Genomic DNA, 26,578 nt, shown 5'->3' with positions numbered 1-26,578 from the left:
ATTGACTTGTCATTAAAATTCTCCTTTAGGAGCTTAGGTTGATCTACTTGCTTTAAATCTTGTACATTTATCAACTCAATTTGTGCTTCTTTGAAGTTGCCTCCCCTAAAAAGTTTAAAAGTTAATTAGCCTTAACACAAATATAAATTTTACAATCCATATTTTAACTACCAAAGCCACTGTCACCTGAAGAATGAGATAATAGTAACATATTTATTCGATCTTGTATTTGACATTTTCAAGCACTGAAATCTAAACTAATTTCTGAAGGTCTCTAAATTAACTTATATCAAGTCAGTAAGTTTTTACAACAATGAAAAAATCTTAATTAGTTGTTAGAGTGCTTATCTGGTTTTGTCTCATTTATTTAAAAATAATGTCATGAACTTAAAACCATGAATATTAATAGCTGAAAACCTTGACATAAAATTTATCTTTAAAACAAGCAGCTCTGACATGAGTAATAGAAGTCTTCATGTCCCCACGAAGCATGACCTTTGATCATGCTAAAAGTTCCTTTCTCTTCTTAAGACTGGTAGCAACCCTGTGATGTTAAGGAAGCTAAGGAAAAAAAACAAATAGGGTTGGTTTCTATTCCTCTGGCATTCAAGAAATTGAAAAACAATCCAATAAAAAAGTGTGATTGGACAGAGGATGCCATCTGCCCAACCACAGACAAACTCATTGACTGAATAAATGATACTTTTCTATTGAAAGCAGACCCATGTACAACCTCAGGATGACCTGGATAAAGCTGTCAAGAATATATACTCTGCCTATTAATTATATAGTCTTCAACATACATATTAGAATAAGCTTATTAATTGCATTTTCTAATATGTAAAGATTTTCTTTTTTGACTGCTTAATTTATTAGTTTCTAAGAGGTGTTAAAACCTCCACCTTCATTGTTGATTTATCTGTATTACCCAAAATTCTGAAACTTACTGCTCTATACATTCTTATGTGTCATTTTCAGTACATATGTGGTTCATAATAGTTATATCTTCTTGCTCTAATTTATCTTATACCTGTGTTATTAGAAATACAGGTGGGGGGAGATACATCATCAAAATGGTGGCATGAGGTGAGCCTCTGGAAATCTCCCCTGCAATTTACAACAAATTGAAAAACTATAACTCCACAAAGGACTCCCTGCACAGCAGACAGGCAAGACGAAGAGTCTTACTACTGAATTCACCTAAAAGTGGGCAAATTGTGTGAGCAGGGGAGGAGGGAAGGGAGAAGTGTGGAGACGGAGCCTCGCGGACGCAGGACTCACACCTAGCTCAGTGCTCCTAGCTCCCTGCATCCCAGAACTACCACAGCTGCGGGAGAGGGAAGAACTCGGACTGCTAGGGCTCCGCTTATGGCCCACAGGGCTGAGGGGGCAGCATATAACACAGCTGAACCCAACGCTCACAGCAGAGACCTCGAAGCAAAGACTGAGGGAAGAAGGCTGAAAACGGTGGTTTAAGCCCTCACTGCCGAGCAGAGAACGGAAGCCTTAGGCATTGAGACAAGCCGCCCCCTTCCTGACCCTCCCAGATCTCGCCCTGCCCCCACCTGCCCAGTGCTAGAAGCAGAACAGTAGCCGTGTCAGATCAAAAGAACAGAATATTGCTGTTCTGAGAACTGTGGACCACAGACAGAGATTCGCAGCCCAACTAGTTCGAGCAAATGGGAGGGAGCTATGGAAGCAGGACCAGCTGTGGTGGTGGTCGCCACCATTGCTCTGGGCCAGTTCTCACAACTCACCCTGCCCCTGTCCCCATCTATCTGGGCAGATCCCTGCAGGAGTAAACAGAACTGCTGAAACACATGGGCTCCAAATCTGGTGCAGGAAGAGCTTTGGAACTTCAAAAGCTCTCCGCATCCCCACAGGAACGCAGCGCCCTATGACCCAGGCAATCTGTTCACAGAGGAGAAGCCCACCTTCCAGGGAATCCCCCCATTGTGTGAGAAGCTGGAATAGTGCAGAGAAAACATAACACTATACTGTGAGAGATAAAAAAGGCTGCAGTCGAAGAGAAAACAAAACATTCTACAAACCCGTACTGGAAAACAAAAGAAAGACCTCTTCCTACCAACCTGTTGCAGAACCCAGTCTTGTAGATGTCTAGGAAGAGAAATAATAAATCATTAATTGTCATGAATAACCAAGGCAACAAGACAGCTCAGAAAGAAAATGAAAAGTCTTCAGAAAATGAACTTAAAGATAAGGAAATATGTGACTTAAATGACAGAGAATTTAAGATTGCAGTTCTGAAAAAATTCAATGAGATGCAAGAAAACCCAGAAAGGTAGTTTAATGAACTCAGAAACACAATCAAAGAACAACATGAACATTTTACCAAAGAGATTGAAATTTTAAAAGAAAACCAAATAGACTTTCTGGAGATTAAGAACTCAATAGAAGAAATTAAGAATGAAATAGCCAACTTAGGTAGTAGAGTTGACCAGATGGAAGAAAGAATCAGTGACATCAAAGATAGAAACCTGGAAATGACACGAATGGAAGAAGAAAGAGACTTGAGACTTAAAAGAAATGAAAGAACTCTACAAGAACTTTCTGACTCCATCAGAAAGAGCAATATAAGAATAATGAGCATATCAGAAGGAGAAAAAAGAGACAAGGGAACAGAGAGTATATTCAAACAAATAGTCAATGAGAACCTCCTAAACTTGTGGACAGAACTGGATCATCGAATCCAAGAAGCAAATACAACACCTAATTACCTCAACCCCAACAGGCCTTCTCCAAGGCACATTGTATTGAAGCTGTAAAAAATCAACAACAAAGAAAGAATCTTCAAGGCAGCCAGGGAAAAGAAGACAGTAACCTACAAAGGAAAGCCCATTAGATTATCATCAGATTTCTCAGCAGAAACCCTACAAGCCAGGAGGGAGTGGAACCAAATATTCAAACTATTGAAAGAGAGAAGTTATGAGCCAAGAAGAATATATACAGCAAAGATAACCTTTAGATATGACGGAGGAATAAAGATCTTTCCAGACACAAACATGCTGAAGGAATTTTCTAATACACGACCTGCACTACAAGAAATACTAAAGGAGGCTATTCGACCACCATCAACAGGGACAATTTGTGGCAACCAAAACATAAAAAGGGGGAGAGTAAAGGCCTGAACCAGAATATGGGGATGGAGAAAGTAGGCATGGTGAAGAAAATGGAATACTCTAAATATCAAACTTTCTTTTACATAAACTTAAGGGTAACCACACACAAAAAAAATCCAGAACTGAAATATACATTGTAATAGAAGAAAAAACAAAGGGAAACATCATAGAATACCACCACACAGAAATAATAGACAACAACAAAAAGACAAAGAAACAATAGAGACACAGTCTTACAGAAAACTAAAGATAGAATGACAGGAAATCCTCACATATCAACAATCACCCTAAATGTAAATGGACTGAACTCACCAATAAAAAGGCACAGAGTAGCAGATTGGATCAAAAAGCTAAACCCAACCATATGCTGTCTCCAAGAGACGCATCTCAGCTACAAGCACAAGCATAGACTCAAAGTGAAACGGTGGAAATTGACACTCCAAGCAAATGGTACCCAGAGAAAATCAGGTGTAGCCATAATGATATCAGATGAAACAGACTTCAGAGTGAAAAAGATAACAAGAGACAAAGATGGACATTTCATAATGGTAAAGGGGACTATACAACAAGAAGACATAACAGTCATCGATATTTATGCCCCCAATCAGGGAGCACCGAAATATACCAAGCAACTACTAACAGAACTAAAGGGAGAAATTGACCAAAACACAATTATACTAGGGGACTTAAATACATCATTGACAGCTATGGATAGATCATCCAAACAGAAAATAAATAACGAAATAGCAGCCCTAAATGACACATTAGATGAAATGGACATAATTGACATTTATAGAGCACTTCATCCTAAAACATCAGACTATACATTCTTTTCTAGTGTACATGGAACATTCTCAAGGATAGACCATATATTGGGACATAAAATCAGCCTCAGCAAATTTAAGAAGATTGAAATCATACCAAGCATATTCTCTGATCACAAGGCTTTGAAATTGGATATCAACTGCAAAAAGAAAGCAGGAATAAACACAAATACATGGAGATTAAACAACATACTTTTAAAGAACGACTGGGTCAAAGAAGAAATTAGAGGAGAGATCAAAAGATACATAGAAACAAATGACAATGAAAATACATCCTACCAAAATTTTTGGGACGCAGCGAAAGCAGTTTTAAGAGGGAAATTTATCTCATTACAGGCCTATCTCAAGAAACAAGAAAAATCCCAAATAAATAACCTCATATTACACCTTAAAGAACTAAATGAAATAGAGAAGACAATAGAAAAAATTAATGTGACAAAGAGCTGGTTCTTTGAAAAGATTAACAAAATTGACAAACCCTTGGCTAAGCTCACTAAGATAAAAAGAGAGAAGACACTAATAAACAAAATTGGAAACGAAAAAGGGGAAGTTATCACAGATGCCACAGAAATACAAAGGATCATCCAAGAATACTATGAAGGACTATATGCCACCAAATTCAATAACCTAGAAGAAATGGACAAGTTCTTAGAAACATATAGCCTTCCTAGGCTGAACCATGAAGAACTGGAAAATCTAAACAGACCGAGCACCAGTAACGAAATTGAATCAGTCATCCAAAAACTTCCCAAAAGCAAAAGTCCAGGACCAGATGGCTTCACTAGTGAATTCTATCAAACATTCAAAGAGGATCTAATACAAATCCTGCTCAAACTCTTCCAAAAAATTGAAAAAGAGACAGTACTTCCTAAACCATTTTATGAGGCCAACATTACCCTGATACCAAAACCTGGTGAGGACAACACAAAAAAAGAGAACAATAGACCAATATCTCTGATGAACACAGATGCAAAAATCCTAAACAAAATTCTAGCAAATTGAATGCAACAATGCATTAAAAAGATTATTCATCATGACCAAGTGGGGTTCATCCCAGGGGCACAAGGATGGTTCAACACACACAAATCCATCAATGTGATATATCACATAAACAAAATAAAGGACAAAAATCATATGATTATATCAATTGATGCAGAAAGAGTATCTGACAAGATACAACATCCATTTATGATTAAAACACTTAATAAAATAGGTATAGAAAGAAAATACCTTAACATAATAAAGGCCATATATGACAAGCCCTCAGCTAATCTCATAATTAATGGTGAAAAACTGAAGCCCTTTGCTCTACGTTCAGGAACCTGACAGGGCTGTCCCCTATCACCTCTGCTTTTCAATGCAGTGTTGGAAGTCCTCGCCAGAGCAATCAGGCAAGAGAAAGAAATAAAAGGCAACAAAACTGGGAATGAAGAAGTTAAATTGTCACTCTTTGCAGATGACATGATGTTATATATATAAAACCCTAAAGACTAAACCAAAAAGATATTAGAAACAATCAACGAATACAGTAAAGTTGCCAGCTACAAAATCAATGTACAAAAGTCCATTGCATTCCTATATACTAACAATGAAATCTCAGAAAAAGAAATTTTTAAAAAATTCCTTTTGCAATTGCAACAAAAAGAATAAAACACCTAGGAATAAACTTAACCAAGGATGTGAAACACCTATATGCTGAAAACTGTAAGACATTTTTAAAAGAAAATAAGGAAGACAAAAAGAAATGGAAAGACATCCGTGTTCATGGATTGGAAAAAACAACATAGTTAAAATGGCCATATACCCAAAGCAATATACAGATTCAATGCAATCCCCATCAAAATCCCAATGGCATTTTTAAAAAATAGTAGAAAAAAAAAGTCATAAGATTTGTTTGGAACCACAAAAGACCCTGAATAGCTAAAGCAATCTTAAGAAAAAAGAACAATGCTGGAGGTATCACACTCCCTGACTTTAGCTTGTACTACAGGGCAACAATAATCAAAACAGCATGGTATTGGCAGAAAAACAGACATGTAGACCAATGGAATAGAATTGAGAACCCAGAAATAAAGCCACATAAATATGGACAGATAATGTTTGACAAAGAAGCAAAAAACATACAACGGAGAAAAGACAGCCTCTTCAATAAATGGTGCTGGGAGAATTGGAAAGCCACATGCAAAAGAATGAAACCGGACTGCTATCTGTCACCATGTACCAAAATTAATTCAAAATGGATCAAAGGCTTAAGCATAAGACCTGAAACAATAAACTGCATAGAAGAAAACATAGGTACTAAGCTTATGGACCTTGGGTTCAAAGAGCGTTTTATGAATTTGACTCCAAAGGCAAGGGAAGTAAAAGCTAAAATAAATTAATGGGACTATATCAAACTTAAAAGCTTCTGCACAGCAAAAGAAACCTTCAACAAAATAAAGGGGCCACCAACTGAATGGGAGAAGATTTTTGCAAACAGTCCCTCCGATAAGGGGCTAATACCCAAAATATACAAGGAACTCATGCAACTCAATAACAAAAAAACAAACAACCCAATTGAATAATGGGCAGAAGACCTGAAGAGACATTTCTCCAAAGAGGACATACAAATGGCAAATAGACACATGAAAAAATGCTCAACATCACTAATCATCAGAGAAATGCAAATAAAAACCACAATGAGATATCACCTCATCCCAGTTAGAATAGCTATCATAGAATAACCAGATAAATAGTAACAAGTGTTGGAGAGGCTGTGGAGAAAAAGGAACCCTCATACACTGTTGGTGGGAATATAAACTGGTGCAGTCGCTATGGAAGGCAGTGTGGAGCTTCCTCAAAAAATTACAAATAGAATTATCGTATCACCCAGCAAACTCTTTCCTGGGTATTTATCAAAAAAATCTGAAAACAATTATCCATAAAGACACATATGCTCCAATGTTCATTGCAGCTTTATTTACAGTGGCCAAGACATGGAAACAACCAAAATGTCTTTCGATGGATGAATAGATAAAGAAGTTGTGGTATATACACACAATGGAATACTATTCGGCGGTAAGAAAAGATGAAATAGGACCATTTGTGACAACATGGATGGATCTTGAGATTATAATGCTAAGTGAAATAAGACGGACAGAAAAAGCAGAGAACCATATGATTTCACTGATATATGGTATATAAACCAAAAACAACAAAAGAAAGGACAAACAAATGAGAAACAAAAAACTAACAGACACAGACAATAGTTTAGTGGTTACCAGAGGGTAAGTGGGGAGGAGGGTGGTAGATGAGGGTAAAGGGGATCAAACATGTTGATGGAAGGAGAACTGACTCTGGGTGGTGAACACACAATGGGATTTATAGATGATGTATTACAGAATTGTACACCTGAAATCTATGTAACTTTACTAACAATTGTCACCCAAATAAACTTTAATTAAAAAAAAAAAGAAAGACGGTGTTTTATTGCTTTAAATTCTATTGTGTCAGTAATTCAGCTGCTTACCCCAGCTTTACTCTGAACTATGGTTGGCTGGTCTCTTTTTGTAATCCTTCTATCTTTCTGTGTCTTTTGTTTTAATTGTGTCTGATGAAGATCACATATTCTTGGATGTTGTTTTCTTAATCCAATCTGAGATTCTAGATTTTTAATTGATAAACTTAAATAATTTGTATTTATTTTATCTTCAGATATGCATATATTTCAGCCACCTTATTTCATATTTTCCATTTATTGTTTTTTTCCCTCTTTTTTTTCTCTTCTTTGATTTCCATCTGGATAGAATTACTTTTCTTCTGTTGGTTTAAAGGGAAAACATCCTATTTTTATTCCTATGGTAGTTGCTCTTAATGGAAGACTTATTTATTTATCCTTATTGCATTCTTGAAGTTATCAAGATGGATATCCCTGTCAATGAAGGTCCTTTAGCATGCTCTCATGTCCCTTTAATTTCCTATACACAGCCATTGTTAATATTTAGATATTTTGTTCTGGTTCATTGTATTTGTACTTTCCTTTTTTGATTTCTTTGATATTGCATTCATTTTTTACAATAAACTTACATACTATTTTATTACTTTTAACTCCCAAATCTCTGCTGTTTGAGGACTTTCTCCAAGATTATTTGGTGGTGATTTGTGTGACAAGGCCTTGTTGACTGAGAGTATTTTTATTATATTCTCACATTTAATGACATTTAGCTATATTTAAAAAAGAAAATTCTATTAGTAGTTCCGTGACTTTTCTTCAATACCTCAAAAATACTACTTCATTGTTTTCTTATATATAATGTTGGTATTGAGAAATGTGATGTTGAGAAATCTGGTTCATTCCTGAGGAATCTCTTTCTGGAAGCTTTCAGAATTGTCCCTTTGCCCTCAATATTCCTAAATTTTGCTATTAAATTTCTGGATATGGATATTTCCTCCTCTCTCTTTTGGCCCTATATGAGCCCTTTCAAGCCGGGATTTTTCATCTTTAATAATAGGAAATTAATCCTTATTATTTATTTAAGTTTTTAATCCTCTTTTTCTTTTCTCCTTCTATGAATCCTATCAGCTGGATATTTGAACTTCTCCTATCTGTCATAGCTCTTAGCCTTTATTTTATTTTTTTCCTCTTTATTGTATTGTGTTTTCCTCTGGATAAATTCCTCAATCTTGTTCACTGATTCACGCTTCTGCTACACCCTTGATAATACCCCAATGCATATACTGTATTTCAATATCACATCCTTCATTCTGGATATTTTCCCTTGGTTCTTATTTATAATTTCTTGTTCTTGCTTCATATTACTAAGTACATTTATCAATCATATTTCAAATTCTTGATACTTTTGCCCAAATAATACTGCTTAAGATGGTATATCTTGCTCAGTTTATTGTCTTTCATTTATAATAGTTCTACTCATAGGGATCTAGTGTTATTTTGTTTTGTATTGTGTGCTTGCAAACAGCAGAGCATTAGCTATTCTGTCCAGTATTGTGTAATGAGAATGGCTTGAAGGCCAGAGGATGAGAGGAGGGAGGGCAGGGAGCCCTAGGCATTACAAAACCACTATTGACACTTCACTTTGCTGCCCCTCCAGAGGCAGATCCTTTAGTTAGGGTTTGACCCTTAAATACTTAGGAAGAAGTACCACTGGAAGGAGGCAGTCTACCTACATTGTAACCCCATTATCCCTGGGACTTTGAAAGGGGACGGGATGGAGGATGAAGGTCTAAGTGTAGATGATTTCTCAGTGGCGACTTTCAGCCACATCTGAACCCAGCAGAGCTTTTGTGCTACGCTGTTATTACCCCTGGGCTGTTGTTGCCAATTTCTGTGGCCATCAATCTCCCTAAGGAAATGGGGAAGAGGCAAGAGCAAAACTTGAAAAATTCCCTCCATCCTCTCACTGCCTCTGGGACTGCAGCAACTACACACCACTAGTTCCAGACAGCCTTAGCTCCACTCCGTCATTTTATAGTTTCTTCAGGGTTGATTTCTCCATCTTGACAGGAACCAAAAAAACAACTTTATTTTTTTCTGGAAGCCTTGTGCCTCACAAGCATGTTACTTTTGATCATCATCCAAAATATAATTCCCAGCAGTGAGCTCTCATTTTCCCCAGTCTCACTCCCATTTTGTTTGGGCTTCTTTCCTCTAAACCAATTATAATGCTCCTCTGTCTCTAAAACTTATTTATTGTATCTCACATAAGTTCCTCTCAGAGTAAATATATCTTTACAACATCCCCAATTTCTTCCAACTCCTTGCCTTAACTGAAACTTGGATGCACAGCCTTCCCCACACTCCACTCAGGGACCAGTGCTCATTCTCCGATATATACCAGGCGAGGTTTTAGGATCAGCCTTTTCTTTATTCCCCACTGCTGTTGTCCAGATCTTTCTCCATTGCCTTCGGGTAAAACTCCTTGCTCCTTTAAGGATCATGCCTCTCTTATTCCTCTTCACTGTTGTTTACCAGCCTCCGTCCACACCTCCCTGATTAACCAAACACATTAGCAGACAACTCAGACTTTCTGCCCCTCTCCTGCCATCATCCTGAATGACTTCAACATCCACTTGAACAGCCCATTTATCACATTGTATCCCTTCAATACTATTAATTCCTATATTCCAATGTCTTCAACTCTAAGCCACTGCAGGTACTATCCCAGTATTAATAATAACAAAAATCATGTTCATTTATTAAGTACTTACTATTCGCTAAGAAATATTCTTAGTGTTTTAAGTGATTCTCTTATTTAACCCTGACAACATTACCATGAATTAGGTACTGTTATTGATTCTGTCTATTTACCAAATGAGAAACTGAGGTTTTGAGAGTTTAGGTACATTGTTCAAGGTCAGCCACTTAGTTTGTGATTAAAAGAGACAAGATCCAGGAAGGAAGTGAAAAATGTACTCGAAAATTTCAAAGTCCAAAATACATGAATTTTTATTATATTATCTATACTCTTCTCTCCTCCCTCTGGCACTCAAAAAGAATCAAGAATTAATGCACCAATATTTGGAATCTGCTGTATCAAAAGCAGCTGGATAAATTGTTAAGTTAGCAAATAACTTGAATCATTTAAAAAAGGATAAAACACAGGTCAATCAGTTTTAATCTTTGTTGGAAGATGTAACTCTTTTGCCAGAAATTCTTGGTGCTGACATCATTATTACCAGAATATTTATGAAAGTTGAGCAAAGTTGGTCCCAAGATAGTTAAAACAACTAGCTAATGTGCTGACAAAAAAATAAATGTCTTTTAAACTGATTCTTGAGAGAACTCTAAGATACCATGAGCTTACTTCCTCTTTTTCAAAACTACTGTCTAATCTTATTCTATGAATTAACATTTTATTAGTTGTTAAGCACTATCTACTGACCACATCTACATAATATGTACACACAGACTCATGAAGAAATAGAACAAAAAATCATTAGTATCTCCTGCTTTGAAGATGTTCAACTTTAGTTCTGAATGTCTGCATGCTTCATCAAGCATAATTGTAAAAAAGTAAAACATAAAAATGATCCTGGCTATTGTGAATAGTGCTGCAATAAACACAGCAGTGCATATATTTTTTTGAATTACCGTTTTAGATTTCTCTGGATAGATACTTAAGAATGGAATTGCTAGGTCGTTAGGTAGTTCCATTTCCAGTTTTTTGAGATACCTCCATACTGATTTCCATAGTGGCTGCACCAATCTGCAATCCCACATACAGTGCACGAGCCTTCCCTTTTCTCCACATCCTCGCCAGCACTTGTTTATTGATTTATTGATGATAGCCATTCTTACCGGAGTGAGGTGGTATCTCATTGTGGTTTTTATTTGCATGTCTCTAATGATTAGTGAGGTTGAGCATTTTTTCATGTCTGTTGACCATCTGTATGTCCTCTTAGAAGAATGTCTGTTCATGTCCCCATTTTTTAATTGGGTTGTTTGTTTTTTTGGTGTTGAGTTGAATGAGTTTTTTATGAATTTTGGATATTAATCCTTTATCAGATATATCATTGACAAATATCTTCTCCCATTTGGTAGGATTTTTTTTTTGTTTTATTGATGGTTTCCCTTGCTGTGAAAAAACTTTTTACTTTGATGTAAGCCCATATGTTTATTTTTTCTCTTACTTCCCTTGCCCAAGAGGATATATCAGTAAAAATATTATTAAGAGTAATATCTGAAAATTTACTTCCTATATTTTCTTCTAGGAGTTTTATGGTTTTATATCTTATGTTTATTTGCAGCACTATTCACAATAGCCAAGACATCAAACAACCAAAATGCCCATCAATAGATGACTGGATTAAGAAACTGTGGTACATTTATACAATGGAGTATTACTCGGCCATAAAGAAGAATGAAATCTTACCATTTGCAACAATATGGCTGGACCTAGAGAACATTATGCTAAGTGAAATAAGTCAGACAGAGAAAGACAAATATCATATGACCTCACATATGTGGAATCTAAAGAATAGAATAAATGAGCAAACTAATCAGAAACAGTCTCAGAGATATAGAGAAAAAATTGAGGATTGCTAGATGGGAGGGGTGGGGATGAGGGAGAAGGTGAGGGGATTAGAAAGCACAATCGGTAACCACAATATTGCCACGGGGATACAAAAGACAGTTTGGGGAATATAATCAACAATGTTGTAAAGATTTTGTACGGTGTCAGATGGACACATGTGTTATTAGAGAGACCACTTCATGGACGGTGTAGGTACCTGACCACTGCAGTGTACACCTGAAGCTGAAGCTGAATAATACTGAATGTCAACTATAATTTAATATATATACATATAGTCAGGGGATGTGGAGTACAGCATAGGGAATAGGGTCAATGGAATTGTAACAACTATATACCATGTCAGAGGGGTAGTAGATTGGGGGAGGGGGCTATCACTTTATGAGGCATGTAAATGTCTATTACATTGTTCTGTATACCTAAAATAATAATAACACTGATCCTGAACTCGAATGATCACTATAGCGAAATTGTAAAATTGTCTGAAATGAAAAATGGCTTATTTTGAGATTGAGAAAGGATATAATCATCCAAGAAAAAGGAAGATTTTGCCAGAATTCATCATTTACTCATAAAATTTAGTACATTTACATTACTCTACCCTCACCTTTCTTCCTTAATTAAGGTAGCAATGGGGAAAAAAACGTTTAAAATCACAGTGGTTTGATTTTTAGTCAAAAAGAAAAGAGAAAAAATTTAAATTACTTTCAAAGGTAAATCTTTTTTCTTTAAATCCTCCCTTCATCTCCAAAGCAGGAGATTATATCAAGTATCTGGGAAATATTTTGGAATTCTTTACATAGGAATCAAAACTGTCATGCTTCCCCCAAACATCATGGCTGCAGTCCACAGATATGCTTTAGGGTCCCTATCTCCCATGAAGAGAGAGGCATGTGGGATCAGATGGGCTCTATATTGAATAAATTGTTTCCATGCGCAAGTTTCCAGAAAATTCCATTGTGGCTCATTTAAAAGAAACATTTCCCATAATACAACACAGTTGCCATCTAGGATGGTTCATCCAAGGAAAGTGACGTGTGTTGACCATATTATACAAATGTAACTCAACTGATCAAGCCAGTCCATATATATATATTTTTTTTTTACCAAATTGAGACAAACAAAACCTGACAGGGTTTGTGATTAACCGCAAGAAAATTCTACAAAATGTGTTGTAAAAAGAAAGAAAATAATTCCAGGTTAAAGTTTGAGATGTAAGAAGAAATGATAAATAGAGAAGTTAGAAAATATGTGGAAAAGCTGAATAGGCATTTATTGTAAAACAGTGAAAACAAAACAAAAAAATCGGTATATATGTCTAAAACAACAGTGATAGTGTCTAACTTGCAATTTTTTAAAAAGCTAGAGCTAGAATACTGCACATGTATAGCTTAAAAAATAGGATGGGCATAATTGAGTTAATGTGTTTAAGGTTATATTATATTATTCACAAAGATAGTAATTTTATTAATCAACTTTAGATTTGCTAAGCATGCATGTTAAAATATTTAGGGTAAGCACTAAATGAATAGAAATAGTGTATAACTTCCAAATTAATGGGAGAAGGAAGAGGTGAAATGAGAGGGAAAAGAAACTAAAGAGAGAGAAGGTTGTATGATTCAACAATTAACCCACACAGACTAATACACCAGTAAGATTACATAACTGCATAGCCCATGATCCAGAAGTCCTATGCCAATAACATACCTTCTAAAAACTCTTGAGGATGTGCACCAGAAGAAATTTTTAAATGTAAGGAAAACAACCCCCTGAAAACCTTTGCACTGTTCCGTCTGCCTGGAACATTCTTTCCCCCATCACTGCATGGTTCTTTTTCTCATCTTCAAGTTGATTTTCAACTGTTCATATTCTCAGTGAAGTCTTTTCAGATCACACTGTTTAAAATCGCAATTCCATCCCCAATCTAAGCACTCCTTGTCACTTTCTATGCCTTGTTTCTACACACTTATTACATTCCAACAATCATATAATTACTTATTTGTTTGTCTGTCTCTTTCAACCAGAATATAAGTTCAATGAGAGTAGGGATTTTTTTTGTCTTTTTTGTTCACTGATGTATCCCCAGAATTTAAAACAATGTCTGGCATATGGTGGGAATTCTGCTGAAATAATAGGTTTTTTTATTTTAGCAGGAAAAACATGGAAATAACCCTAATGTCCATCAACATGAAAATGAATAAAGTATGGCATATTCATACAAGGACATGTTATGCAACAGTGAAAATGGATGAAATACAAGCAACAACATATACATTCAGAAATTTGAAAAGTAAACAATATATTGATTAGGAATACATGAGTATCTCCTCGAACTAAGGACAAACACAAGAGAATGAAAACACAAAGCCAACAAGATGGCAGAGCAGGTAAAGAAAGCATAGGGAATATATTTAATGACATGGCAATAACTATGTATAGTGCCAGGTGGGCACTAGACTAGTTGGGGGATCACTTCTTATATTACATAAATGTCTAACCATTATGCTGTACATCTGAAATTAATGTAAAATAATATTGAATGTCATTGTAATTGCAAAATTTAAAAAGAGGGGGGAAAGGTGAAGGGGAATAAGAGGTTTGAATTTCCAGGAATAAAACAAATAAGTCATGGGAATGTAATGTACAACATGGGAAACATAGTCAACAATATTGTGATAGAATAGTACAATATCAGATGGTGGCTGGACTTATGGTGATCACTTCTTTAGGTATATAAATGTTGAGTAACTATGGTATATACCTGAAACTGATATAATATTGTATGTTAGCTATATTTTAATAAAAACAAAATAAATAAATGTACTGGGACAATTCTTGATATCTAAGAGAACTCAACTTTATGGCAAATTGGTTTTTTCTGTGAAAATGCTTTTGTAATAAAAATAAACAAATTGCGAAAAAGAAAACACAAAATCAAGATAGTGATCATGTCTGAGGAAAGAGTACAGAGGTTCCATTTATCAAGCTGGATGGTAAGTACACAGGTGTTTGCTTTACCATTATTTTTTGTGTGTTATTTTTTATATATTAAATATGTAATAAAACCAATTGATTTGAAAGATAAGGCAGATTTGGATTTTCTCTCTCAAAGGATTTCTCTGCTTCTCTGGCCACTGAGGTAGATGTAAAACACACTGCCTGTCTCCCATGCTGCTGAGAAGACAAGAGTCCACTGTCAAAGTGCCAAGCAAGCAGCCCCTAGGGCTCTATTTGGGGGCAGAAAGTAGTAAGTTTCAGTTCAGCTCCAGGCCTAAGTCTTGTTTTCCAACACAGTCTATGGAAAGCCCTATATTTGGGGTTAATAAAGCAGTGCTTTGATATTCAACCTTCTCAAAACACAATACAATAACACAAAGAATGAGCAGATCAAATCCCACTATTGTAACTACATGTAAATGCTTACAGAGAAATATTCAGAGATTTTTAAAAGTTATAATAACAACCAAAAATGCCAGGTCTTTATTCCTTTTCTTGATGAATCAAGGCACAATTTTTCCTCGGATAATATGAATAATAATTGCTTTTAAAAGTACAGATAAATCATTTTAGCACAATGCCACAACTCCACCCGCATTACTCATATGGCACAGACCATCGGTCAGGGATTTAAGTCACTCTGCTTGAACTGTCCATGGTCTGTGCCGTGGAGTTAATGGCATGCACTATATTTAACTTTTTAACACAAAGCAAATCCTGATGATGCTGTAATGAATAGATTTAAGCCTTACATCCTTGTAAAATGTTGCCACCTTGGATTTAAATTTTATAATATTATAAATATAAATTAAAGCTGACCATCAGAGGGGTCCCATCACTTAACTAACTTTGACCTTGTCATAACTACAATATCTAAAAGTTCTTTAGTCATATCTAAATTTCCCATCAATACCAAGATATAGACAACTGGGTGTCAGTTAGAATTTTAAAACTCTACAAATGCTCCCAAATATACTGTCAACATGATGAGAAACAGTATTTCTAGATAGGCTCATATCTGTAAGTGCTTGCCTCTGTTTAAGACACAATTTCTGGTACATTCAGTAGATAATGTTATAAATTCACCATCTATAAAACATTCTGGTGCATGGTCAATTTTTTCAATTAACACATAATTGCATTTTATAGCATCTGCACCTATTTTATTTACATTCTAAAACTAGCCCTACTGAAATATCAGTCCCTTTATCAGGTTATTAGTTTTTCTTTTTTTATCAATTATCTTTACCTTGTATCAGTCATAGTTCTAGGATGGCTTGTCTCCTAATGTTCCTCTTAAGTTGTATTCTTTCAAAACAGGCATATTTTAATTATTAAATGCATGCAATATTTTTCTCTTATGTGTACACACACAAAATATTCCCTCTGCTCTCTCCCATTTTTCTTGACTTGTGCAGCCTTCTTTATCTACCTTTTACTTTGTCACTGATGCTAGAGACAAGGATACAAGAAATATTTCATTTCCCTCTTAATAGATGGTGATTAACACTCAGTCTCAGTATCAGGGAGACCTATAAAGAGGTGGGGCATGGAGCACCTCCCGTCTTTACCTCCAGTTAATAGTTACAATGTGAAAATGCAGGTTCATCATTGTCAAATATCTTGTTTCAAGAAGTACCAGAAACACACACTTGAGATTTAAAAACCTCACAATGTTTAATGTTGGCAAATAATTCAATTTTTCTCTAACACTATACACCTCAGATAAAACACACTGTTGGCCAGGTGTATCCTATAGTGGATCTGTGTAAGATGCCAATCAAGAAGGTATTTCCATGATCGATGTGACCTTACCGAATTCAAAGGTAATTTAAGATATCTAAAATTAAAAGTCTCCAAGAAAACAGGATCATGGTGGCAGATAATTAAATTCTGTGTTCCAAAGTTTTGCAGAAAAATACTTGTACTTCTGGTTAAGCAACAAAACAACAGATCTCTGGTCTACTGTCAGGCTCACCTGGGGCAGTATTTAAATGGAAAGAGTCAAGTTACCTTTTCTTTCTTTCTTTCTTTAACACAGTGAGGTTACCATTCTTTCCCTTTTCCTCCCCCTTTTCTGTTTTATCAAATCTGAAAGTGTGTCATTTTCTGGCTTTCCAGTAGTAAAAGTACCAGAATGTCTGAATCTACCAGAGAGAAACAAAGAAATACATATCTTCATAGCAATAGGGGATATGGAAGACAGTTAATTTAACTCACATTTAAATTCAATAATTCAATCATAAAGTTAAAAAAATCTATCTGAAAAAGCAGAATAAAATAATTTCTGAAAAAAATTCCTGATGACTAATTGTCTAATTTTATGTGGTTCTGAAGAATGACTACCCTTTTAGGAGTCAATTAAAAGCAATCTAATGAAAAATTTTTAATGTTAACATTATCTCCAATTACAGATCTAACTTCACCCACAATTTACAGAATTTATTCATCAACATTATGTCCTTCAATGTTTAATTAGTATTAACTGCATGCATTTCTATCATCTGTTTTACCAAATTAACTTTTATGATGTAATGAAAAAAATACAAGGTACAAATCACAGACAGCACTTAGGAAATTTACAGACAGTGATAATAATATTAAGAACCACTTAATATTGTTTCTTCGGTTAAGGCCCCCCATGAGCTTTAAAAGCTCTTAATTGACATGCTGTTGTAAGTCAGACAGACCCAATAAAGTATATAAAACTAATGTTAATACCTGTGAATAATATTTTGAGGAAGCACAGTAGTCCCGAAAACTTACTCATTGGTATATAGTTGACCCTTGAATAATATGGGGTTTGATCTGCAGGGGTCCACTTATATGCAGACTTTTTTTTTTTTTTTTTTTCAATAAATACAGTCAACCCTTCCTATCAGATTCGCATCTGCGGATTCAACCAACTGCGGATAGAAAATGTATTTTCACCTTCCCAGCCCGTTTCCCAACCACTGACTCCTCGTAGCCTTGGTTACCTAATGGCAGATTCCCCACCACCAACTGAAAATACTGTTTTCTATCCGCAGTTGGTTGAATCCGCGATTGCAAGGGAGGAAGGGTGGTGCCCCTAATGCCTGAGCAGTTCAAGGGTCAAGTGTATTACCTGCAACAATACTTATTCATTTCACAACTGTTAGTTAAGCACCGACAATGTGCCTGCCCATCCTTCTATACTATGTGTTAGGAATAAAATGGTGAACAAGGATGCAGAGATCTTTCAGAATTAGTATTTATTGAGCACTACACCATGTATAATCCTGTTATGAAAAGATAGGCTAACTTGAACTGGAAAACTGAGGCATAGTCTACTATAAATATCCTTGTAGTCTTTCAACATTTTCTGCTTGAACATTTGGAAGTTCCAATTGTGTTGTTACATCAAATATTTGAAAACCTTTGGGATTCATTATTTAATCAAGTGGTTCCAGAGGCAGCTGGCATGTTATTAACCAGCTTCTCTACTCTGCCTAAAAATGCTTGTGTACAGAAAACAAACACTAAACTTGAAACATCTCTGTGAGGTATTTTATTTTAATAAAAAATGTATCTACATATGTATATGTAGATATATACACACATATATATACATATATATAAACATAGACACATGTATTATGTATGTATGTCCTACCTGTGCACTTAAGAAGCCTAGAACCTGATCAAAACGGTAGCAAAATTCCCATTGGTGCAATTAATTCTCATTAAAAGAAGCCAGAATTTCTTGAAGAGAGTATTGATTTCAAGGCTGCGACAGGAAATTTTCAAAAAGAACCTGGACTATCTTGGCATACCAGACATCAAGCTGTCACAGGACTTAAGAGTCAAAGAGGATACCACTGGTCAAAGATAGGGCAATTTGAGATTCAATTTAAAAAAATAAATAAAAAGAATTGCAATTGGCTAAAAATCATCAAATATGTTTAAATCTATAATTTCTTTTTAATTCAGAAGACGATAGAGAACCAATTTATTGTCTTAAATAATGATTAAAAGGGGGGAAGAGAGACTTAGCCTTGATAAGGGATCAAATGATTTACTTTACCTTTCTTACATAAATTGAAAGAAGTGCAACCAAATAAATGAAGAGCAAAAGCATTTCTTTACAGAAGTATTCCAGGGGTGGCTGTATGGCTCAGTTGGTCAGAGCGTGAGCCCTCAACAACAAGGTTGCCGGTTCAATTCCCACATGGGATGGTGGGCTGCACTCCCTCCAACTGAGATTGAAAACCACAACTGGACTTAGAGTTGAGCTGCACCCTCCACAACTAGATTGAAGGACAACTTGAAGCTGATGGGCCCTGGAGAAACACATTGTTCCCCAATATTCCCCAATTTTTTAAAAAAGAGTTTTTTAAAAATATTTTTAATGTATTCCAATTATGAGATGAAAAAGAAATTATAGAATTAGAATATATCCATTGAATTAATAAATTGTTAAATTAATAAATTATAGCATTGAACATCAACAGCTGCTCACATTAAAAAAAAATCAAACTTGATGAAAATCAAAACATGACGTATCTTCTGATGAAAGAAAAGAGCACTACCTGTAGTCTTGCTCAAGGATTAGAATCTCAGTCTGATCATTTCTCTGGATCGTTGTCAATTTGCAGGATATACAAGGAACAAAGGAACAAGTTAAACTGCACAATGAGTGTTCAGTAACTCCAGATGGTGGGAATCTCTAGAAGTCAAACAAAACAGCCCAAGTTCTTCAAAGGATAATTTGTAAGAGAAAGATAAGAATGAAAGAGGAATTTATAGATTGAAAGAGACTCAAAAACACATCAAATTTTCTTTTATTTGGCAAGACTATTACACCTAGGGATGCACCTAGGATGATAGAACTATAAAGAACTGTAAGGAAATTATTAGTATAAAAGTCAGTGGCTACTTTGGAGGAGGATAGGGAGCTGTGATTGAGATGTGGCACACGCAGGGGTTTCTAGGGAGGCTGGCAAACTTCCATTTCTTGACCTGAGTGGTGGTTATGAGGGTCTTCACTCATTATTCTATACATTTGTTTCATATGATTTTCTACATCAGTATTGTTTAAGGCATTTCTCACAGTAGAGAGTGGAGCATAGGTACCACAGTGATGGAGAATTATTCTTGGATGTATATAGTCCGCATTCTATTCAGTCCTCACTTGCTGAGGATAAGCACAAAGTGAAGCCATTCACCAAATCAGGCAATTAGGAAATATTTGTTAAGATCTAGTACATTCCTGGCACTGTTCTAAGCTTCTCCCTAGACTGACATTAAGACGAGCTGTCGTGACATTACTAAATAATGAGTTCTTGCTTTATTAATTTAGGAACTATTTATTGTGTGCCTCCTTGGTGCCTAGCACCGTGCTGAGCATACAGAGAACAAGGTAGACGTGTTACCCAACTTCAAGAAATACATATAATTTCCACTTATGAGTTGTGTGGTATATTGTATAATAACAGGTTCTCTATAAGATACTTGCTATACAGGATCTCATTTTCATCTCCCAAAATCCTGGTTTTATACTAAAAGGAACTAAAATGTAAGAGAAATTAAGTAACATGCCCACTGAGGAACAGGGAGACTCAATATTCAAACGAGGTCAGTCTAAACCCGAAATCAAAATTCTTAAGTGTTTGCCAAATCTTCTGAAACCGAGATTCTCATTTTTACAGGAGTACCGAATGATATGCAATGGCTATTTGTGTGTGTGTGTGTGTGTGTGTGTGTGTGTGTGTGTGTGTGTGTGTGTGTAATCATGGGCTAAACATGGAGCATTTTCCTGGAATGGTAATTGTACTAAATTGTAAATAATTTTGAACATGTTTGATACTAACACGGATATATTATAGAGTGTTACACAAAATTCAAGCACATTTTTAAGATAAAACATAAGATAACAACAAAGTCAATTCACTCTAGAAGGTGAGAGATCATCTTTCTTACTCAGTGCAAGTGGTTTGTGCCTCTTCCTATAATTCTATGTCCCACCTTTTTATCTAGGTAATTCTATTCCTCCTCAAGACCCAATTCAAGTATCACCTTGTCTGGGAAACTTTCTTGCTCACCTGCCTCTCTAGCCCAGCCTGGACGGGATGTGCCTCATGCCCTTTCCTGTAGTGGACGGGCACAGCTAGTGCTATCACTGCACTGTGTTCATCTTCTTGAAATTGTCTGTTGAGGGTCTATCTGTCCATTTACACTGTGAGTCCCGAAAGGGCAAAGTCTGTATCTTACTCATCATTATACCCCCGGCAACTTAACAGTGCTTGTCACAAAGTAGATAATCAATTAGTGTATATGTTACTTATTTTTCTTAGTTTACCTATTAATAATTACTAGTTACTGATAATTTATCCTAATGAGGTCCTTGATAATTCGGTCTTCCAGATTTGTTGTATAGATTAGGGTTCTAAGAAAATAAATAAGACATCTAAACTACATATCTTTTCACTGTTCTAATTAATCAAACACTTAAATAGATGTGATGTTAAAAGAATGTATTCAAAGTAAGAAAGACCTTTAAATGGAACCTGGTGGTTTGCAAGCGGTGGAGCTACACTTACCAAAATAAACTATAAGATTGTTGATAGTGAGCTGAAATTTCATTCTTCATTCTTCAGAGCCAAATTGTGAAACCTTGGATAAACCCAATATACATGTTGCCCAAAGGTGTTCATAAGTAATAATACAGAATAAAAGTGTGAGTAAAACAAAAGCATGATAAGTAGCAAACCCCTTTGGAAGAAAGTAGCTAGAGACGTTTACCTGGTCCTGGCTATAGACTCCCCTAAGGTGAACATTTTCTCAGGCGTGTGCCAAAGACTGGAGATGGGTAGAGTGGGAGAATGAGTCACCACTACCAGGACAGCCATCCCAAGAAAATTCTGTGCCAGGAGTGAGCAAATCATTGATTGGGAACTGATGCAGAAGGTTCAAGGGCCAAAAGAGTTTAATTGAGCTAGGACTTAAACTGGAACAGCGAAGCAGACAGAATGCCAGAGGAAAGGATTATAGGTCAAAACTGGGCAGAGATGAAATTGAGATACAAAAAAGTTAAGGCCAGTGTAGAAACTGAACTTAACACAGCCCCGTAGAACCATGCCAAACAACAGGCAAGGATGCCTAGTACCTTTAAAAACTAAAATATATTGTTACATAATAGAGCTTTTATTTGAACGCTAAATGTAGCCCTAAATATTTAACTAGCACAACCAATTGAAAGGAACCCTTCTTTTTGGGGAGGCAAGAAAAAAGTCAAAATTGATGTAGTAGTTGTAGGTGAAAACAAAACCTTGAAAATCAATTTTTATCATATGATAAAGAATTTTCCTCTATCCCATGTTGTTCTATAAATCAAGGGAGAAAAAAAGTACTGTATAATGTTAAATAAGTAACTCAAAAGGCAATAAAGTTCAATATGGTCACTTCTCTTTGACAAACTAAGGATGGTTTGTTTCAATTCCCCAGCCTCATACACAGTGGACCCTGAATACACATTTGACAAATAAATGAAGGATAATTTTTTGTGTCTGGCCAACATAGCATTCCTTTATCCTGAATTCTTGTGAAAATTATCTTTTTCTAAACTGAAATTTCTTCAAAACTATACTTAACTATAAGTGAATTTTTCACTTTGAAATTTCCATATAAAAATAAGTAGGGCAGAAAGATTGAATTCCATGAAATCTGTTTCTAAAATGGTTCACTATAAAAAGAAATGTTTCATAGAGATATTACTTAGGCTTCAGTATTTGGTGATATTCCATTCCAATTTCAGAATACACATCTGCAGTGTTTACACCTTGAACAGGGATTGCTGCCTCAGGACCTCCTACTCTATTACTCCCTACTCTAGAGTCAACAAGAGGTGGAATTACTTGTGCAAATACCAGTGACAATAGCACTACAGTAATTAGAAAGCTGCGGCTTGTAATTTATAGTTCATTTCAGTTCTTTCATAGTCAGTGAACACATAAAATGAATAATTTCACATTTGACTGGTTAGGTTGTTTGTTTTTAATAGATTATAATAACACCAGAGGACAATAGCTGGATAAACTAAGAGGTATATGAGGGGCCTGCATCTGTTCAACACATTTTATAACCCATATAGATCTTGCAGCAAAAACTACTCTGCAGTAAAAACTAATTATTGGTTAGAGATATTTCTTTCAAGAAGCCAAGGACTGTCAGAACTGGATTTCCACTCTTTTAATCTACTTCTCTGCAGCTCTTCCTGAAAACTCATTCTTTAAAAAAAAAAAAAAAAGAGAGAGAGAAAGAAAAAATCGTTCAACATAATGAAAAGGAAAATGTTCCACTGTGGGAGGTTTGGACCTGCAAAGAGGTAGAAAACAAGTTATTTTCATGGCAGGCCTTTGTTTACATGTTTAAGAAACAACATATTCTAAGAATATTTCTGGAGAAACATATTACTCTTAGCTATCAATCAGAAATCAACATGTCAGGAACTTTCACTTCCAGCCAAGATGGAGTAACAAGCACTGGTTTACCCTTCCTCCATAAACAAGTAGAAGACCAAACAAAATATATGGAAAATATGGTTTTCAGACATTGGACAACAGACCACTTGAAACTTGATCGCTGGGAAAATAGAAACAGATGAGTCTTACTTATTGCCTAGAAGAAGTTCCAGGCTGCAGCTAAAATGTGTGGGAAAGAATACCAAAGAGGGAGCTGCACAGAGAAAGTGCAGAGGGATCCCCTCCAGTCTTGACAGTTACAGTGTGACTATCTTAGCATGCATGAGAGGGAACTGCCCCAGGCCAAGTAAAAAACCAATAGACCCAGTAATTCCCTGAACTCACCTAGGGCTGGGAGTATTTTGGTTCCCACCAGCCAGAATGGAAAGATGAGCTAACACTCAAAATACAAGGTAAAGTCTTCAGAAGAGTATCATCTTAGAAGTGAGACTAAATTAGCCCTAGACGGCTCTGGATCTGTCCTAATAAAGCTTAAAAGCAACCCTCAAAATGATTGAGCTGATTTTCAGTAACTTAACTGCATACTAGAACAAAGCCTGACACCACTGAAAGAAATATGGCCAAATCTACCACCCAGTAACATAAAATTCACAAAGTCTGGCACCCAACCAAAAAATACCAGTAATATATGACCCATAATCAGAAAAAAAAATCAAACATTAGGAACAGATCCAGATATCATAGAGATGATGGGATTAGCAGAAAAGGACATTAAAACAATTAGTACAACTATAATTCTTATGCTCAAGAGAGGGAGAAAAACACGAACATGAAGAGGAAAAAAATGGGAGATTTCTTTAAAGGCCCAAATGAGACATCTAGAGATGAAAAATACAACTTTGGGGTGGGGGGGGAAGTTAACATGTTCAAGGAAATTTGTTATGGGGCAAATCCACAAAAATGCTGGCATCACACATTAACCAGTGGGGCTGTTATGTAGATAGCTGCTATGAGGGCTCTCTAAACCAAACAAACAATGATGTCTTTTGTAATATAATTATTTTCCAAACTCTTTTAGGACACATTCTCGGAATTCATGAAGCTTCTTTCATCTTAAGACATGTAATCATGTTTGCCAGCTAACAGCTTCAGCTTCCCTATTCCCTATTAAGAGGCATCCTAGAGGAGTGGGAGAGGAGTAACACACAGAATATTTGCTCGTGTACAATGAGGTCAGGAATAACCTTGTATCTACCAGGACTTTTTCCAGTCCTCATCTTGCTTAGGTTCTCTGTGGAAAATGCTACAGCTGGTATTTCTTCCTTGAAACTCGCTCCATCCTTGTTTTTCACCACCATTTCTCCTGTTATGTCCTTCTTTCCTAATCACTCCCTTTCAGCCCCCCGTGCTGATGCCCAGATAAGTGATTTAAGCTAAGAAAGTTTAAACTTCAAAGCCCCTACAATGTGCTCCCAGAGTCATACATTTTTATCAAATTTATAAAAATGCATAAAAGTTATGTTCACTGCATTTTGGAATCTGGGGAACACTGAGTTGGTGATATAGTTAGTGGAGTCTTAACGGGACATATTTATGTGGCTCACAATCACTTCCATACGTCACAAGTTATGGCTCGCCATCAGAGCTGGAACACTCCTACTGATCACCATACCAGCATCATGACACACTGTGATGTCTCATGACATCAGGTCATGTTGTGATGTGAACACATCCCAGCCCCAGACATATGTGGGGTGGAGGAAAAATAAGGTTAGAAATGAACAGAGCCAGAGAAGTGCTGTGGGAAATATTTATAATTATTAGTTGAGGAAAATTATAAATGGAGGATTCACTTCTCAGCAGTACCTAATCTAGAAATAAATCTTTTCCCATCAAAAATCTATTCAATAATGCACCATGCATAATTATACCTCTACAGCCAAAAGAAAATATTATTAGAACCCTTGTCTTTGTAGGGCACAAATCCATTTGTTACATAACAGCGAATATATCTGTTTCTGATGCTTTGTGTTTTTATACATCCCAAAATATAAGTTCACATCTTAGCATAATAGACACATCTTGTCCTGACCAAGTGCAGTAGTAGTTCAAGCACTGCAATACAGGTTGCAGCACGGCTAGTAACACAACTGGTGTGGTCAGTGCGGCCATATTTAGGGGTCTGGCAGGTTACAGGTAGCTTGATGAAAGCAAGTCTAGCACCAGGGATCCAGCCAGTATCAACATCAAGGTCAGAGCTGTCTGTGTAAGTAATGAGGTCCATGCAGCCAGAGTGGTTTTGGGGGTAGGCCTGTGAAAGAGGCTAACACAGCTGCTGTGTTTAGTGGGGTTGGAACCGAGGATTAACCAGTACAGGTGGCATGTTTAGTGAGTCAGGACCAAGAATTCAGCGGGCAGGCTGATGCGTTCAGCAGGTCAAGGATTTGGCAAAAGCAAAAGGAAGACTCCTTCTGTAATCATTTTTTTTCTTGAAATATCAAAATGCCAATCACAACATTTTTCATCTACCCAGTATAATTTTTTATTATGTTTGAGCCTTTATGTATTTTGGATCTATCTTTATGTATTTTGGACCTATTCTAGGCCTTGCGTGTATGTGCACACACATGTGCACATACACACACACACACACATCAACGCTTGTGTTATCTGCTCAGCCTGAAAGGCTTTGAAAGAGAGGGAATGCTCCTGTCAGAAAGGCAGGTTTCTGTTAAAATGAAAAATAGAAAGAGGATTCTGTAGAGATGTTTGAGACAGAGCAGAGACTTGCTAGAAGATTTCTAAAAGGCACAATGGAAAAGATTGCCAGAAAGGGAAACAGGGTAGCTATGAGCTGGGAACAGGAAGATTACAACAGTGTTAGGATGTATGTTGAAGCTTCAGAAATGACTGGAAGGGCTTACATCTGGGGTCTTGGCACAAGACAATGATGACAGCATGTCCGCATTAACTTCAAGACTCTGGTTAGAACTCTGACAGATGATGTCCATCAGTGACAGGAAACGATAACCTACATGGGTCAGTCTCCAAGCCAAGCTGCATTCCAAAAGCATATTCTCACAGCTAAAAATTTAGCTTTAAAGAAATTTCATTCTTTACTTACATCTCTTGAAAGATATTAAAGG

The 26,578-nt window shown here is 36.1% G+C and overlaps 1 pseudogene; it reads right to left on the bottom strand.

Moving 5' to 3' along the window:
- The window catches only part of LOC109453548 (peptidyl-prolyl cis-trans isomerase D), a 121,378-nt pseudogene extending 95,662 nt beyond the window's left edge, over window positions 1-25,716 (bottom strand).
- Between the last annotated feature and the right edge of the window lie 862 nt (window positions 25,717-26,578).

Source organism: Rhinolophus sinicus, linkage group LG06, assembly GCF_036562045.2.
Source record: "Rhinolophus sinicus isolate RSC01 linkage group LG06, ASM3656204v1, whole genome shotgun sequence".
In the NCBI taxonomy this organism is placed as follows: Eukaryota; Metazoa; Chordata; class Mammalia; order Chiroptera; family Rhinolophidae; genus Rhinolophus; species Rhinolophus sinicus.
The sequence above is the reverse complement of the archived record's forward strand: the minus strand, read 5'-3'. Positions and strand labels throughout refer to the sequence as shown.